At 45.2% G+C, this 8,961-nt stretch overlaps 1 long non-coding RNA gene across 1 annotated transcript; it reads right to left on the bottom strand.

The window, feature by feature from the left end:
- Positions 1 to 8,240: 8,240 nt before the first annotated feature.
- Positions 8,241 to 8,737, bottom strand: LOC131017359 (uncharacterized). Its single transcript, XR_009099561.1, has 2 exons — positions 8,547 to 8,737; positions 8,241 to 8,472 (listed from the first exon to the last, which is right to left on the bottom strand). It is a non-coding gene; the product is annotated as an uncharacterized LOC131017359 (long non-coding RNA).
- Between the last annotated feature and the right edge of the window lie 224 nt (positions 8,738 to 8,961).

Here is an 8,961-nt window from a genome sequence, read left to right as displayed (position 1 = left end):
GTAAATTTCGGCAAGTGTCCACTAAGTACTTTTGTACTTAGCCCTGCATGTATTTTTAAATGTGCAGGTTGAGCGGTGATCGAGGATGTAGTGTGCAAGCGGAGCTTTGTCAAACTAGGATGATTACCTCAGAGTAGAGTATATGTCTTCATACATATACTCAAATTGTTATTCCGCTGCGAACACTGATTATGTTAAGATATTATGTCAAACAATATGTATTATTTAATAATGTACTAAAAATATTGAGTACCCCGTTTTGGGATAATATTATGTACGGTCCCCTTGTGGCCTTCATTGATATCTAGACATTTCGATTGATTTCCTTATACAAGTCGAGTCATCAAGAAACCGAATATGCCCCTTTCTTACTCCCGCTCCTAAATTCCCCCCCTTAGTCGCGGTTTCCCCGAATTTGCTATCCTTAGCAAGTGCAGTCGTGACAGAATGGTATCAGAGCATTTCTTTTGCTCTGAGTACTACTCATTCCTTCTAAGTTGAGTCTAGATTAAGTAAGTAAATACACTTTGAACTAGTTGACAAAAGCTTGGCACTACATCTCGTCACGCTCAACGGAGGTTATGGTAAGTACTTTCAAGTTTTAATTAAGTTAATTTCTTGAAATGTATGAAGCATGAATAAGTATGACTATTGTATGAATCACAAGAACTTAGAACTGTTAAGTTATATATGCTCACTCTCACGACGGAACATAGAAGAGAACTTAGGGAGATGCCTTAACTTTTTCTTCATGTTACGATGACATCGACAATGACGGTCGAAATAGAGAAAGAAGAATCACACGAAGGGTCGCATGATGAAACCACGAGCATGAAGATTGAGCAGCGTAACGAACGCCAATAGTACGTTGATGGCATGGGCATAGCTTAAATATTCGAGTGTTTTTTTTTCTACGATGAGATCTCGAATTAACTTGGCCTTTCGAACTTATTTTGTTGAAACTTTTAGTGCTCGTTGTTAGATTTAAGAAAATATCATCATCACATAACAAGCCCTAAGTTCGGTAAACAACGACACTAGAACTATATGATAGTCGAATTAGGTAATCTGTGATTAAGTATTAAGAACCTGTATGACTTGTGTAAATGCTAGATTTAGATGATGAGGTATTTTTGCACGTTATGGTTATTGAACCGAACTTGTTTTCCGATTTTAGATATTTAGAACCTTATCGCCTTAAGTTACTTGTCGTGTGCTACTTTTGACGATAGAACTTCCTTTGTTAGATGGCGAGGACTGTTTTCACCCGACGACGACCACTACCCCCATGGGCTAGTCCAGAGGAGGTCGAGCGGTCCTACCGCACCTATGCTCCATGTCACGGGGATAACCTCGGACAGTTCCTCGCAGGTTTTCACAGACACTGGGTCGAGGCGAGTGCACATGGAGTATCAGGATATGACGGTATCCAGAGGTTGATCTTACTGTTACCTTCCGAGTGGCAGGGATGGGCTAGACAGATTTCTGCCCACTACATCTTTCGCCGAGAAGATTACCACGACCTCATGGGAGACTTCCCTAGCTTTATTGCGGAGCTTCAGATCTGTTTCACTTTGTGGGGCCGCGCCCCTCTAGGGCCCTACATCCTTCCGGGAGACTACGTACAAGTGGGGACGCCTTTGCCAGCGGAGACACCCGCTACTGCCCCTGAGTCTCCGATGGCCTTGCCACGAGATTCTCCACCACGTGCCTCAGTTCTAGGGCGCCGTGGTAGGCACGATGACGAGGCAGGCCCTTCTCGTCCACGGGCTCGCAGGGATTTCCCATCGCCCCCTGACTCATCAGCCCGGGCTGCTACTCCTCCACCACCAATGATACCTACGGCAGAAGCAAGGCTTTCGACTGCCATGGCCAACGCTGACAGGGTCATGTCCAACCTGAGGGAGTTCATAGATAGGGGCAAAGCCCCTATGCAGGAGGATGATGGTACAGTACCGTATGGTACGATGAGGAGTACTCATCCCGAGCCCGTGCCAACTCCAGCTCCGATCAAGCCTCGTGCCACGGCCAGGATCAGCATCAGAGACGATCCGATCCGTGAGATTGCGGACGATATCTTCCGCTCAGCCCAGATCATGCAGGAGACAGGCGAGGGCCAAGGAGAGACTCCGTTGCCCAGCTGGGAGCCGGGCGAGGATGAGGAGGAGGACCCCGAGGAGGATGAGGAGGAGGACCCCGAGGAGGATCCAGAAGAGGACCCCCTGGCGTCACCAAGGAACAGTCGTACCGCGACTCAGAGTTCACAAATTTGATAGTTTTAGCTTGTGGATGTACTCCGGAAACGATGATTCGTTCCAATGACTATGATTTTATTTATGTTGTTTCTAGCTAGCATTAGTACGGAAATGTTGGTCTCTAGGACGTTCCGTGAATAAAAACCCTTTTGTGATTGCTTAACTAGTAAGCCGGTACATCATAGGGAGTACTGGATAGACTTTACTTACATTTTGGGTTGACAATGTAAAAGCCCTCGATGAGACAATTTTCCATGAGATATAAATGACCCTAGCATGGGCTTCCTGCGACGATCTCGTGTATGTTTTATGTTTCTCTACGGGTTTTATTCTTCACAAGTCAGTTAAGAATGTAGTAACTTTGAATAATGTGACTTGTGTATGCAACGGTTCCTGTTAATATCTTAGTTTTGGAGTTATGATAAGTTAAATTTAACAAACAGTTCTTTATTAATTGCCTTAGAGATTCCTGTATAGAATGTATTAAAAAGGGTGTTTGTAATTTGCAGAATGCCGCCTAAACGAGGTCGCCCCCCTAGGAGAAACGTTAACAATGATGGAAATCGCGATGAAATACCTGAAGGACGACGAAACGACAGGGAACCTACCCCACCCCCTCCACCCCCTGCTAGAAGGACTGAAGAACTGTTTCTTCGACAGAATCCGCCCACATTCACTGGGACAGGCGACCCAGCCGAGGCCGAAGCTTGGATACGCGCCTTGGAGCGTATCTTCACTTTCCTACACTGCACAGAAGAGGAGCGACTCTCGTGTATGTCTTTCCAACTAGCAGGATCGGCTGACTTTTGGTGGGAAGCCCGCCGAAAGACTCTGACTCCCGAACAATGGGCAGCATACACTTGGGAAGACTTTAAGACGGGATTATATGATAAGTATATTCCCAAAAGCTACAGAAAGAAGAAGGAGGCTGAGTTCTATAGCCTGAAACAAGGGAAGAAGACGGTGACAGAGTATGACAGAGAGTTCTGCGATCTATCGCGTTATGCTCCACAACAGGTGGATACTGATGAGAAAATGGCGGAGAAATTTTGTGCCGGTCTGAGGCACGAGATTCGGATGACTCTAGCTAGTCATGGTGGACTCTCATACACTGAATCTTTGAACAGGGCACTGGACATCGAAGTTGCGATGCCAGTAGAAAGGTTAGCTCCATCACAGACCTCAGCGCCAGCCAACCCACCTGCACGCCCTCAGAACTTTAAAGGGAAGCGCAACTGGAACGACCATAGAGGAAATGAAAACCAGACTAACAAGAGGCCATGGCAAGGAAATGCGCCGTTGGGACAATATCAGCAACAAGGACAAGGGAAGCAACAGGGTCCTGCCCCGGCTGGAGGCAGCCAAAGACAAAATGAAGTTCCCCTTTGTCCAAAATGCCACAAACCACATCGTGGTGTCTGTAAGGCTGGAACTGACAGTTGCTACACGTGTGGCCAGAAGGGCCACTACTCCTCACAATGCCCCAACAAACAGCAGGGCGCGGCAATCAGGGCCACTTATGCCCAGCCCCTGCAAGCAGTTCAAGGGCAACACCAGCCCCGCCAACAACAGCCATACCAGCAGCAATACCAATACCAGCCCCGCCAACAACAGCCATACCAGCAGCAATACCAACACAAGCACCAACAGCGCCAACAGCAACAGAGGCGCCAGCAACCATTGCCGCAGCAGGCGAGAGCCTTTGCTCTCACCCAAAACCAGCCCGAGAAAAACCAGGGAAACCTGGCAGGTATGGGCAAGCTTAAAGGTTTTTCCATAATGATTCTGTTCGATACTGGTGCTTCGCATTCTTTTATATCTGCCCCTTGCGTAGATACTTTAGAAATCGAATCAGAACGAGCTAAGTGTGCCTTAAGAATCACTACACCCTCAGGAGGAAGATCTACCACCACACATGTTTGCTCGAATGTAGAATTTGAAATAGGAGAACTTAAGATGGTAGCGAACAATCTTAATATTCTGCTCATGTGGGACGTAGATATGATCTTAGGAATGGACTGGCTAGCTGAGAATCACGCCACCATCCTTTGTAGTGAACGAAAAATTTCTCTTCGACCACCTGGAAAGGAACCAACGGAATTTCACGGCATAGGTATGAAGAAAAGAGTACCAGTGATATCCGCATTACAAGCCAGAAAAGAGATGATGAAGGAAGGAAGGACAGCTTATCTCGTCTACCTAAACGGGGAAGCTAGTAAAGACAAGAAGGTGGAAGATGTGGCAATAGTACGAGACTTTCCAGAAGTTTTTCCTGAAATATTGCCCGGACTACCTCCAGACAGGCAACTAGATTTCACCATTGATCTAGAACCTGGATCTGCCCCAGTATCAAAGGCACCGTACAGGATGGCCCCAAAGGAACTACAAGAATTAAAGGTGCAACTACAGGAACTCTTGGACTTGGGTTTCATCAGACCCAGTGTCTCGCCTTGGGGAGCGCCTGTACTCTTTGTCAAGAAGAAAGATGGAACCATGAGAATGTGCATTGATTATCGAGAGTTGAACAAACTGACGCTTAAAAACAAATACCCTCTTCCAAGGATAGATGATTTGTTCGATCAACTCAAAGGAGCCAGTGTATCCTCAAAAATAGATTTAAGGTCTGGTTATCATCAACTGAAGATCAGACCAGAGGATATATCTAAGACCGCTTTCCGCACAAGATATGGTCACTATGAATTCATTGTCATGCCATTTGGTCTAACCAATGCACCGGCAGTATTCATGGACCTCATGAATCGAGTTTTCCATCCATACTTAGACAAATTTGTCTTAGTGTTTATAGATGATATCCTCATCTATTCTAAGAATGACCAAGAGCATGAAAATCATTTGAGAATCATCCTGGAGACATTAAAGACGGAGAAGTTGTTCGCCAAATTCAGCAAGTGCGAATTTTGGTTGAAAGAAGTAATGTTTCTAGGGCACATCGTATCAGCAGATGGAATCAAGGTGGACCCCGCCAAGGTGCAAGCAGTGCGCGAGTGGAAATCACCAACCACACCTAATGAAATCCGAAGTTTCTTAGGTTTGGCAGGATACTACCGGAGATTCATCGAAGGATTCTCTAAAATAGCGAGACCAATGACGCAATTACTTCACAAAGGAATCAAGTATAAGTGGAACGAAGAGTGTGAAGCCAGCTTCCAAGAGCTGAAGAAGAAATTGACAACTGCACCAGTGCTAGCAGTTCCAGCAGCCGATAAAGAATACGTGATCTTCACAGACGCGTCCAAAAATGGGCTAGGTTGTGTGTTGATGCAAGAAGGGAAGGTCATCGCCTACGCCTCGCGACAACTAAGGCCACATGAATTGAACTACCCCACTCATGATCTGGAACTGGCAGCAATTGTGCACGCTTTGAAAATTTGGAGACACCATCTATACGGAGTTAGATGTGAAATCTTCACTGATCACAAAAGTCTTAAGTATTTTTTCGAGCAGAAAGACTTGAACATGAGACAGAGAAGATGGCTCGAGCTCGTGAAGGATTACGATTGCGGTATCAACTACCACCCGGGAAAAGCTAATGTAGTAGCTGATGCTTTAAGTCGTAAAACTCAATCCGAGTTAGGACTTCTTCTCACTCAAGAGGACACGCTTGTAAGGGATTTTGACAAATTGAAGATAGAAGTGGTTCAGCCACCGGCAACGACAAGAGCAATTATTGCAACTCTAGTAGCCGTCCCAGACCTCAGAGAAAGGATCGTCAGTGCCCAGAGAACGGATGAGAGCTTGGAAAAAGTTCGTCTCAAGATCCGAACAAGCACGCCAGGAGGCTACCAAGAGGCAACGGATAACGCAGTTCTTTTTGAAGGAAGATTGTGTGTTCCCCATAACGAGGAACTGAGAAACGAGATCATGAGTGAAGCTCATGACACGCCCTATACCGCTCATCCCGGAAGTACCAAAATGTACCAAGATCTAAAACAGAAATTTTGGTGGGACGGGATGAAACGAGATATAGCCTCGTTTGTAGAGCGTTGCCTTGCATGCCAGCAAGTGAAAGCTTTACATCAACGACCATATGGGAAATTACAGCCATTGGAAATTCCAGAATGGAAGTGGGAGCACATAGCGATGGATTTCGTGACGGGTCTACCCAAGACAAATAGGGGCAACACATCTATTTGGGTAATAGTAGACCGTCTCACAAAGAGCGCTCATTTTATACCGATTCCAATTACCCATGGATCGGAGAAACTAGCCCAACTGTACGTTCGTGAGATTGTACGGCTACATGGAATACCAATATCCATTACTTCAGATAGAGATTCAAAATTTACTTCTAGATTTTGGATCAGTTTACAGAAAGAGTTGGGAACGAGATTAAACTTTAGCACCGCCTTTCACCCTCAAACAGATGGACAATCAGAAAGGACAATTCAGACCCTTGAAGATATGTTGAGGACGGTGGTGCTAGACCGAGGAGGAAGTTGGGAATCAGTGCTGCCATTAATCGAATTCGCCTACAACAATAGTTACCAGGCAACCATTGATATGGCACCTTATGAGGCGCTGTATGGAAGGAAGTGTAGATCACCACTTTACTGGGATGAGGTAGGTGAAAGAAAAATCCTTGGGCCAGATGCAGTAAGCGAGATGATTGAGACCATCCGCCAGATTAGAGCAAGAATTAAAGAGGCTCAGGACAGACAGAAGTCTTATGCTGATACCCGACGAACTGAACTACAATTTCAGATTGGAGACAAGGTTTTCCTTAAAATATCACCCTCGAAAGGGATCGTTAGATTCGGTGTTAAGGGTAAGTTGAGACCTCGTTTTGTAGGACCTTATGAGATCCTTGAAAGAATATGTCCCGTAGCGTATAGGTTGGCACTGCCACCTAGCTTTGGAAACGTCCACAATGTGTTCCACGTGTCACAGCTGAGACGGTACGTGTTTGACCCCAAACACGTGATTCACCAAGATGAAATGATTCTTAACCCAGACTTGACGTACGAAGAAAAACCTGAAGCCATTTTGGACCGAAAGGTGCAAGAGTTAAGGAATAAATCGATCGCGTCAGTCAAAATACTGTGGAGACACCATGGACCAGAAGAAGCAACGTGGGAACTTGAGGACCAGATGAAAGAAAAATACCCAGAACTTTTCACATAGGTATGCAAATTTCGGGACGAAATTTCTTTTAAGGGGGATAGTATGTAATGACCCGACTTTTTATTAAGGATTATATACTTTTAATTACTGATTTAAGGATGTATTATGGTAATTAGAGTTCAGCATCCATTAATAAAATACGAACTTATATGAATTTGATAATTTATATATGTGATGATTTATTTTTTTTATTTTCAATAGATGATGCACTCAAAATATATTTTGAGTCCATTAATTTATTGTGGAGGATTTAACACTGAAGTGTTAAATATGAATCTTTTATCGATTGTTTACTTAAGCCCATGAGTAATTTAATTTATGTTAGAAGCAAGCTCAAATGGATTTTATGCTTCAATAAGAATTAGGCTTATATGTCTTAATGTATTTAAATGAGTTTGGAACCATATAATTAATATATTAATCTCTTAGATATTTTATTACATATATAATTCTAAGCATGCTGAATCCTAAGCATGCTGAAGAATTTTGAGCGCATGCTGAAGAAATTCTTCAGTCTTACATACCAGCTGAAGTGTTCATACTTGTCAGCTGAAAATTCCACGATCCTCATCCATCCAAACCACCCCATTTTTCTTTAAAACCACAGCCACTTTCACCATTCTCACACCACCATTTTCAACTACTGCAGCCCAATTTCACAGCCAATTTTAAGGTAATGCAACAAAGAAATTTCTGCATCTTTCCATTCTCTTCCCAAATTGATTTCTAATTTTTGTGATATACAATATCTGCAGAGACTATTATCCACCTACTCAAGGTATCATCACCCTCAGGGAACCACCAATTCATACGGCTGTTCTGATATTTCACAACATGTTTACATATGCACATATGAACTGAAATTTATAGACTAGTTCAGTTTCAAGAAAAGAATTTCAGATTTCAATAAGCATTTACAGTATTTGATTTCTGCTCAAAATCCTATGCTATTTTGTGAACTAAATTGTGGCTTGAACCTACTGTGTGTGTGAGTCGAAATCAGAGGGAGGCGGCAGCCGCGGTGGCTCGTCGCCGGCGACGGAGCGGCGGCGGTGAACCTGCCGTTGTCTCCGATCTGCCAAGAAAGGGAAAGAGGAGTTTCAGTTTTTAATTTAAAATGAAATGAGAATAGGGAGATCCGGGGCTTACCTTTGTGAGACGGTGCTCGGCTCCTCACAGCGAATCCGACGACGAACGGCAGCGATGGAGGACGAAGAGACGGCGGCCTGGCTTGGACTCCGGCAGAGAGGGCGCATGCCCTGTTCCGATCTAGAGATCTAGAAACCGAGAGAGAGAATCAGGGCGGGCAGGCGGCGGCCGTGCTCTTCCACGGCCAGGCGATGGCCGTGAACATCCGTGGCGTTGAACGACGGCGGCGGATCTGCCATGGAGGAGAGGCGGAGGCGACGGAGCGGCGGCGTGGTTGCGCTTGCTGTGCCTTTCCAGCGGCCGAGATTGAGCGAGAGAGATAGAGGAGAAGAGGGGGGGAAGAGTTCAGGGAGAGAGGAGGAGAGGCCGCGCCGCTCGCCGGCGGCGACGGCGCCGTTGAACGGCAGCGGCGGCG

Source organism: Salvia miltiorrhiza, chromosome 3 (genome assembly GCF_028751815.1).
Source record: "Salvia miltiorrhiza cultivar Shanhuang (shh) chromosome 3, IMPLAD_Smil_shh, whole genome shotgun sequence".
In the NCBI taxonomy this organism is placed as follows: Eukaryota; Viridiplantae; Streptophyta; class Magnoliopsida; order Lamiales; family Lamiaceae; genus Salvia; species Salvia miltiorrhiza.
Note: the sequence above shows the minus strand (reverse complement) of the source record. Positions and strands in the feature narration are given on the sequence as shown.